General features: G+C 44.4%; 2 non-coding genes across 2 annotated transcripts; both read right to left on the reverse strand.

Annotated features, from left to right (window-relative positions):
• Window positions 1-8,752: 8,752 nt before the first annotated feature.
• TRNAV-CAC (transfer RNA valine (anticodon CAC)) lies at window positions 8,753-8,825 on the reverse strand. Its single transcript has one exon. It is a non-coding gene; the product is annotated as a tRNA-Val (tRNA).
• Window positions 8,826-8,943: 118 nt separating this feature from the next.
• Window positions 8,944-9,016, reverse strand: TRNAV-CAC (transfer RNA valine (anticodon CAC)). The gene has a single exon. It is a non-coding gene; the product is annotated as a tRNA-Val (tRNA).
• Between the last annotated feature and the right edge of the window lie 165 nt (window positions 9,017-9,181).

Raw genomic sequence — 9,181 nt, forward strand, 5'->3', positions numbered from 1 at the left:
GGGGAGGGAAACACAGTACAGCAAAAACTTTAAACAACTTACAGTATATCAATACAAAGTGCAGAATACAAAATAAAACAAAATATTGCAACAAATCCAGACAATAAATAAGGGGAGTGGTTATTCCACATGTAGATCCATTAGGGGGCATATGCCTCCTAATGGTGGTGGACCCTAACACAAAACATCAGGTAACCGATTAACATAAGGAAGAGGAATAGTAACAAAAATAACAATAAAAAGGTACCCAATTCCCTCATGCTTTTGGTCTGAGATATCTCTCAGAGACCTGAAGACCATAGTTAATTGGCAGTTTAAGCCCTAAAAACGTGGTCCCTTCCATGTACTAATAATAATGTAAGGGGTTGGGGGGGGGCAAGAATTACCATGCCCCAATGGTATTGGGGTATCTTGATGACCGGATGTCTGGGGATGAAACGTGATGGCCAAGTATTGGGTGGTGTCTAAGTTTGGTATAACATGGTTTATACTAAGGAGGACATCATATATCCAGGCTTCTACTATTCTGGATTATCCTGGTAAGTCCCTATTACAATTATAGTCATTAACAGATCAAGATGGGCCCAAGTAACGAGCATATTCCACCGATTGGAGAAACTGAGACCAATAAAACCACGTGCTAAAGAGTTTTAGCTCGTTCCCTGTAGCAAAGACGTCAGATCTTCCATATGCTGTATCTCTTTAATCCTCCACAGCCAAAGTTGGATGGGAGGCAGTTCAGCCTTCTTCCAATACGCCACAATACATGAGTTTGCTGCCACCACCGGGTGTCTTAACACCGAATTCTTATATACTTTTTCTGACAAATGCTTGTGTTGTAAGAGGAAGAAGGCAGGTCCTTCTGGAATTCCACAATCTGTCATCTGTTGGGTAATGGTTCTGACCGAGGAACAGAAAGATTGAATAGAAGGACACTCCCAAAAAATGTGTAGTATGGACCCAAGGGCCGAATGGTAACACCACATTGATCTGATACTTCAGGTATACATTTGTGAAGTTTCTCTGGGGTGAGGTACCACAGGGATAGTATTTTGAAGTTCTATTCCTGAAACCTATTGCTTACAGACATTTTATGGTTCCATTTCAGAATTTTCAGTTTCTGGTCCTCTGTCAAAGATCCCTAGATCCTTTTCCCATTCCGAAAAGTAGGGAGGGAAGAATGGTGGGTGGGAATCTTGTAAAAGAGTGTAAAGTGTAGATAAGGCATGTCGGATATCCCCTTTGCACATGCACAGCTGCTCAAATGGAGTAATAGGTCTGTCAAAGTGTTCCAGAGGTGGTAAGGATCGGAGATAGTGGGAGAGTAGTGCCGTTCCCCAAAAATCCAGTCCAAAATCCTGAGATGTAGAGGTCAGCTCCATTCTCCCACTCCACCTCTGTGAGGTGAGGAAATTAGAGGCTCTAGAGATTCCCCTTGTATTCAAATTAACAAAAGTGTGGTCCTCCAATCCTGGTGGAATGGCTAGGTTTCCAAGAATGGGGAAAAGAGGAGATGGAAAAGATGAAAGACCTAATTTGTAGAGGTATCGAGAGCAAAGTTCCCAAGTGTGTCCCAGGGTGGGGTGTGTTTTAAAATTGGGATAAGCGGCGACCTGAAGCCATGATAGAGAACACATAGGAAGGAGGGAGGGGCTTCGGTAAAATACAGATATTGTATTCTAATAGCACTTGCTATCTATTAAAAGGCCATAAAAATGTCTATATTTCTCTCAGAAAATAAGGATATTTTATTCTGATCCCACTTGCTATCTATCAAAAAAGCCGAAAAAATTTCTGTATTTCTCTCAAAAAAATACAGATTTTTAATTGTGATACCACTTGTTATCTATCAAAAAAGCCAGAAATATTTCAGTATGTCTCTAAAAAAAATAAAGATATTTTATTCTGATCTCACTTGCTCTTTATGAAAAAAGCCAGAAAAATTTCTGTATTTCTCTCCGAAAAATACAGATATTTTTATTCTGATACCACTTGCTATCTATCAAAAAAGCCAAAAATATTTCAGTATTTTTCCAAAAAAAATAAAGATATTTTATTCTGATCTCACTTGCTATCTATCTAAAAAGCCAGAAAAAGTTCTGTATTTCTCTCAAAAAAAATAGATATTTTATTATGATCCCACTTGCTATCTATCAAAAAAGCCAGAAAAGTTTCTGTATTTCTCTAAAAAAAAACAGATATTTTATTCTGATAGCATTTGCTATCTATCAAAAAAGCCAGAAAAATTTCTGTATTTCTCTAAAAAAGAACAGACATTTTATTCTTATCCCTCTTGCTATCTATCAAAAAAAGCCAGAAAAATGTATGTTTTTTTTCTCCAAAAAATACAGATATTTAATTCTGATACCACTTGCTATTTACCAAAGAAACTGTTTAGTACAGGTGAATTTTTTCCCGAATAAGTAAACGATGAGAGGTTGATGCGGGGAAGGCATGGCGTTGGGCAACCTGCCACATTTGGCAGGGGGCATACTCTGCTATCTATTAAAAAAGCCAGAAGATTTTCTGTATTTCTCTCACAAAAATACAGATATTTTTTTCTGATTGCATTTGCTATCTATCAAAAAAGCCAGAAAAATTTCTGTATTTCTCTACAAAAAAAAAAAATATTTTATTCTGATCCCACTTGCTATCTATCAAAAAAGCCCGAAAATTTTTGGTATTTCTCTAAAAAAATAGTTATTTTATTTTGATCCCACTTGCTATCAATCAAAAAAGCCAGAAACATTTCCGTTTTTCTCTCAAAAAAATACAGATATTTATTTGGATTCCACTTGCTATCTGTCAAAAAAGCCAGAAAAAGTTCTGTATGTCTCTAAAAAAAATAAAGATATTTTATGCTGATCCCACTTGCTATCAAAAAAGCCAGAAAAATTTCTGTATTTCCCTCAAAAAAATACAGATATTAAATTCTGATACCCCTTGCTATCTATCAAAAAAGCCAGAAAAGAAAAATTTCTGTATTTCCCTCAAAAAAATACAGATATTAAATTCTGATACCCCTTGCTATCTATCAAAAAAGCCAGAAAAATTTCTGTATTTCTCTCAAAAAAATACAGATATTTAATTCTGATACCACTTGCTATTTACCAAAGAAACCGTTTAGTACAGGTGAACTTTTTCCTGAATAAGTAAAAGATGAGCAGTAGATGCGGGGAAGGCGTAGCATTGGCCAACCTGCCGCATCTGGCAGGGGGGATACTCCCAGGGAGTCCGCCACTACAGGACAGCAGCAGCAGCAAACTGTTGGAGGCAGCAGCACAAGTTGTCAAACAGGTCTGAGATGTGTGCGGAGCATTAGTACGCTGGTAGATTTATTACAGCCACGTCATGTTGAGAGTATTGTGGACTGGGTCTCAGGGTCCTCAAGTGCAGCAGGCTCTTCTTCTGCAGCAGCAGCACCAGCAACCAGCACAGCCGTGAGTAGCGAAGACAGGAGTTAGCGTGGCCAATGTGCCTGTAGCTCCTGATGACTCTCCCTTGTTGTTTGACGAACAGCCTGAGAAACTGTCATTGCGAATTTCAGAGCAGGAGGCAGACTTTGAGACCCTTGGAGAGTGTGGACAGCACTTGCTGGGCGAGGGTTCTGCATCAGTGGCTGCATTTGCAGAGGTTAGCTTGGATGAAAAAGAGGATTATGATGACCGTGATGTCACCTGGGAACCACCGAAGCGTGTAAAGGCTAGCAGCATTTCCGAAACAGATGTAGAGGAAAGGCAGCAGCAACAGACTGGGGATGGAGGGGGGCCGCAAATCTGCCTCATGTGAGTCCCAAAGAACACACAGATAAGTGGGCACAAGCAGGGGAACAGTCAGAGACGATGTGACTGTGGAAGAGATGGCCCTGGAGCAGACGCAGGACACCCAGCAGATGCAGAGGCAGGCAAGGAAAAAGAGCAGCAGAGTGGTTGCACGCACCACAGGCAGATTGGCAGAGAACAGGCCGGATCACATTTGGGTACAACATCGCTCCTTTCCCAAATGTGCAAGACCAACAAACCAAAGTGGGAGCAGTACTTGCGTTCTCTTGAAGGAGGTGTAACCACGACATCGTTTCTTCTTCCACCTCTATTGACTCCTTATACACCTTCAACTGTCATTGCTACTACGTCTCAGGAGGTTGGTGACAGCCAGACTTCACGCTGCGAGGAAGTATCAGCTTCTGGCCGCAGGTTTCGTGGCGTCAGATGACGTTTGTCACCGAAAGATGGGTACTCCAGTGACCCCTTTAGCTCCCCTGGCTCCCAGTCCCTTCATCCCACTCTACTGGAGTTCTGTGCCAGTAATCAGGCTATGGGCCCAACCAACAAAAGACTGATCAAACTCAATTTATGTCTAGCTAAACTATTGCCCTTGCAGCTACTGCCATACAGCATTGTGGACTCTGCTACCTTCCATGACCTGATAGCCTGTGCCGAGCGTCGGTGGAATATACCAAGCAGGAATTACTTTCCCGCACAGCTGTTCCCTGTGTACATGCACATGTAATGAGTAACCTTTTCCGGGCATTGACATTCTCGGTGTCTAGTCAAATCCACATCACCATGAACAGCTGGAGAACCAGGCACAGAGTGGGACACTACCTGTCCTTCACCGCTCACTGGGTGGCCTTGCATAGCTCAGTGGGTGGTAGTCTGCAAGAGGCATTGTAGCACCTGGTACCCCCACCAAGGGGTGTGGTGGGAAAGCATAGGCCACCCCAGTCCTCTCCCTCCTCCTTCTTCGTCCTTTCTACCGAGCAAACCTTCTCTTTTCGACTCCTGGAAGACCAGCAACGGAAGACACTGTGGTTAAGCGGGCACGCCACAATGGCTCCCTCAAGCACACGTGTTGCCAGGCAGTGCTGAAAATGGTGTCCTTGGGGGAGAAAAGTCACACCGCCAGAGAACTCTTGTCTGCTTTGCACAGAGAGGTTGAGGCTTGGCTAACGCCCTCCTGGCTTACAACAGGCAACGTAGTGTGCGACAAAGGGGCCAACCTTGTGGCCGTGCTGCGCATGGGCCGCATAACATATGTGCCCTGCTTTGCGCACGTACTGAACCTGGTGGTGCAAAAGTTTCTCCGCATGTACCCAGGACTGCAGAACATAATGAGACAGGCTCGCTCCATCTGCAGCCATGTCTGCTGATCCCCAACTGCTGCCGTGGAACTTAGCAAGATTCAGCGCCAACAGAGGCTTCCACCGCATAGACTGATTTGTGACACTTTGACTAGATGGAACTTCACCCTGCACATGCTCTAGTGTATGTGTGAGCAAAAGCTAGCCATCCGCCATTACTTGGTCAGCGTGGTGCATGGAGGCAGCGGGCCCTTGGTACAGCCACACAACTGAGCTATTTTACCAGTGACCAGTGGCTGCAGATGGCGATGCTGTGCAAGGTACTGGTCCCCTTTGAGCAGGCCACAAACATTGTGAGTCGAGAGCGGTCAGGCTGGAATGATGTCATTCCCATCATCTTTCTGCTTGATAATACCATGTGGCCTGATTAAAAGTGGCAAAGGGAGAGGAGGGGAAGAAATGGGGAGGAGGATGAGGGTGACATTACATTCCATAGCGCACAGCCAGCATCAGGAGGAGCAAGAAGGGACACTGGCCAGCATCAGGTGGTTCAAGAGGAGGAGGAGGAGGAAGATGATTATGATGAAGATGATGAGGGAGACCATGTTGGGGTTGCTGGATAGGCATAGGATAGGCTGGCATTTGTGCTGTCACACCCCAGGCATTGTGCGGGTGATGGAACAACAGGAACTACTGCAGCTTGAAAAGGAGGAGGTGGGTGATAGAGAAGATGTTTTGGCACCTTCTGAGGGACAGGAGGAGGATGAGCCCAGGGAACCCCTTTAATATGTGTATCCACATGTTCTGATGCCTACGGAGGGGCCCCCGCATTTGCAGCATTAAAAACAGGGATAATTACTGGCTGGCCACCCTTCTGGATCACTATCGCTACATAGACAAAGTGTCACAGTTTTACCCAACCCTGCGCAAGAGAAAAAAAAGGTTACCTGCCTAAGCAGAATACTATGCGACCTGCTGTGTGAGGAGTTCTGCACACCCCATTCCACACAGGGAGCTCAGGTGGACACCGCCTCCACTGTATCCTCCTGTAGCGGCGGCAGCAGCAGCAGCACCATCAGCTTCAGCAGTAGTGGGAGCAGGCTGCACACATCCAAAAGTGTAGGCCAAGGCAAGGGGGATTTTCTGGAATCGTGGTGAAACCTGATGCAGCCACCTCAAACAAGTGAAGTGCAGGGGCATACCCTTCGAGAATGGTGTTGACGACAGCAGTAATGAGGAGGATGCCTGTCCTGACAGTAGTGACATCATTAACTTTTGGGTCAACAGGCTTGAAATCACAGTGCCATCAAGCTTCTTTCGTGCCCGATGTCCTAACAAAAAAAACTACCCATGAAAAATAACTGCCAGGGGGCAGATACCAGTGGGTGTGTACAATGACCTAATCGTCAGGAAAGTTTCACTTTCAATTTGCGTATGAATGTGAGATTGAGAAGATAGCATTCACTGTTTAATGGTTGTAATTAAATATAAGACTACTGACGTTTTGCATTTCAACCACAAGATGTCGCTGTTTCTTAACACAGCTGAATAGGTTGCCAGTTTTCATATTGATAGGAAGTGTGGTTGTTCTGGAGAGGAAACAGGAAGGAGGAGAGCAGACATCTTGCAAGGACTGTGTGTGTAAAAGAGAATCCATTCACATCCAAGGGTCAGCGTGTTCCTAGAGACTCAGAAGCTGTGGCTGAGTGAAGCTGACAACCATCCAAGGTAGATCCTGTCCAGAGGAAAGAGGATTGTTGTCCAGAAAGGCTGAGAGAAGCTGAGGAACCGAGAGTTGTCTGTCCTGCAGGACCTCATGTTTGCTGAAGAGACTTGTTGCTGTTTTTCAGTTTAAAGACATTGATGGATCCAGAACAAGACCCGGGTCAGTAAAATCGTGCACGCACCGCATTATAGGATTGGCGCCTGAAATACCAGAGACTGAGATTATACCTGCAATAGTTAGTAAGTTAGGGTCCATGTATGTGGCAGGTCATAATAACCAATCTTGAAAAAGGACGCTGTGCTGACCTCTGGGGTGAATGTATTTAATGTGTTTTCTTTGGGTTATTGTTTGGAATTTTGTTTATTGTGATAGTATGCAGTAAAGTACTTCCTGTTTTATATAAATTGGTGTCAGTGGGCTGCTTTTCCTTGTTTGTGACTTCGCTGTATCCTAGAAAGCCCCCGGTACACGGCTTACATGAATGCAGCATGTGATCTACTGTAGCCTTACATCTCTCCCTGTACAAACCTCCATATCTCCTGATCAGTATGTCCTACCGACCTGAAATGTTCAGGGTACATAGGGGACCCTCGTAGCTAGTAGTACCACAAATGTCATCTCCACACCTTTAATAAATTACTAAATATGGGTGTCATAATTATAAAAAAGTGGTGAAAATTGAACATCAGGGTTGCTGTTTAAAAAGTGTGTCTAGAAGCCCAAAATTAAACAAACAGAATAGGGATCCCCAGGGCCACTTACATAGGAAGGAGGTGCGACACCCAAATTTATACCGACCTGTCACAAAACTAGAAAATGCTCATAATAAAATACACTGTCCCCTTCCATAATTTGAACCCCAATTTCCCAAGAACAGTTGCGTGCAGGTGAACAAATTCATAGGTGCAAGTGGGCAATCCCTTTAGATAACACACCCTAAAATTTCATCAATAGGCCATGGCCAGAACAGGTAGAACTCCGCCCATAAAAAAACTACCCAGTTAAACATTGCAGGAAGGCTTTCAGCACCTGAAACCCAATTTCCAAGGAATGGTGTGGTGCAGGTGAACAAAATCATAGGTGCCATAGGCCATCACCAGAAAAGGTGGATCTCCACCAATGAAAAAGAACCACCCTGTTACACATTGCTGTGGGCTTCCATCACCTGAAGCACAATTTCCAAAGAACGGTGCAGTACAGGTGAACAAAATTAGAGATGCAAGTGGGGGACAACTGTGGCTAACAAACCCTAACATTTCACCATTGGGCCATTGCCAGAAAAGGTAGAACACTGCCCATAAAAAAACTTCCCCGACACACATTGCTGCAGGATTCTAGCTCCTGAACCCCAATTTCCCAGGAAGCTTCCAGCTGTTGCCAGGGGAGGTTAAGGTTGTCCTAAGAGTTTTCCACTGCTTTTGTGTATTTTTTTCACAGCTTTAAACACCTTCACCTTTCCAGCAGCTTGGATCCTTGGGTAATAAACCAGAGATTAAACAAAAACCACCTGAGATGCCCATCTGCTAATAGCAGCTGACCCTGGCTAAAAACAGTGACGGTCTTCAGGGCTTCCTGGTCGACGGGGACCAAAAGCAGCCAACCCTGGCTAAAGACAGTAAAGGTCTTCAGGACTTCCTGTTTTTGTTTATTTTTTTCACAGCGTTAATCACCTTCACACTTCCAGCAGCTTGGAGCCTTGGGTAGTAAACCAGGGATAAAACAAAAACTATCTCAGATGCCCATCTGCCAAAAGCAGCCGGCCCTGGCTAAAAACAGTAGCGGTCTTCAGGGCTTCCTGGTGGACTCACTGATGAGGGCCAGGAGAGCTGATATTGTAGACCTGGCACCTAAAGTCTGCAGGATATTTACAGAATTGCCTTACCTTGTCAGAGGAGAGAGGGAAGAGCGTGAAAACTGAACGACTGCAAAATGTTAAAGCTACACACTGTTTCTGCCCGGTTTCGAAAAGGGGGCCTTTCGCACGTGAGGCGAACGTGATAACCACTACACTACAGAAACCTGTGGCCTGTGGACAGTTTTTGCGCCCAAATGGAAAAACAGCGCTTACGGATGATGGGTGGCAAAGTGTTGGACGAGTGTCCTTAACTGGGCCAGAAAAATCAAAAGTGAAAAACGCTGTTTCTGCCTGGTTTCGAATCAGGGACCTTTCGCGTGTGAGGCGAACGTGATAACCACTACACTACAGAAACCTGTGGCCTGAGGACGGTTGTGGTACCCGAATGGGTAGAATAACAAGGATTCTACTTCCAAACCAGAAATATTTGTCAGCCATCACCTTCAAACAATAGATTCTCGGTGGGACCTTCCTTGTAGATATTTATAAATGTTGCTGAAAATCAAATCCTTGTAGACTC

Source organism: Pyxicephalus adspersus, chromosome 4 (assembly GCF_032062135.1).
Source record: "Pyxicephalus adspersus chromosome 4, UCB_Pads_2.0, whole genome shotgun sequence".
NCBI classification, from domain to species: domain Eukaryota; kingdom Metazoa; phylum Chordata; class Amphibia; order Anura; family Pyxicephalidae; genus Pyxicephalus; species Pyxicephalus adspersus.